Raw genomic sequence first — 262 nt, 5'->3', positions numbered from 1 at the left:
AGGGAGGATCCCGTTTGCCTACAGTTCTGATTGTACACACCACTCATATCAACTGGTGCCTAGTAATTTTTTACTGTTTTGCCAATGAGATTATTTTATTTTTAAATTGGCCAATCAGCAATACATGTGTGCAATATGCGATGTGTGCAATCGGAGCCCTCCCGTTTCGAAACTCGATTAACACTTCAGCTGCTAGATGTGCTGTCCTCATCATCATCCAGTAGTGACGAAGATGAATTGTGGAATGAAAATAAACGAAAAA

Source organism: Trachymyrmex cornetzi, unplaced genomic scaffold, assembly GCF_001594075.2.
Source record: "Trachymyrmex cornetzi isolate Tcor2-1 unplaced genomic scaffold, Tcor1.1 scaffold182, whole genome shotgun sequence".
Taxonomy (NCBI): domain Eukaryota; kingdom Metazoa; phylum Arthropoda; class Insecta; order Hymenoptera; family Formicidae; genus Trachymyrmex; species Trachymyrmex cornetzi.
Note: the sequence above shows the minus strand (reverse complement) of the source record.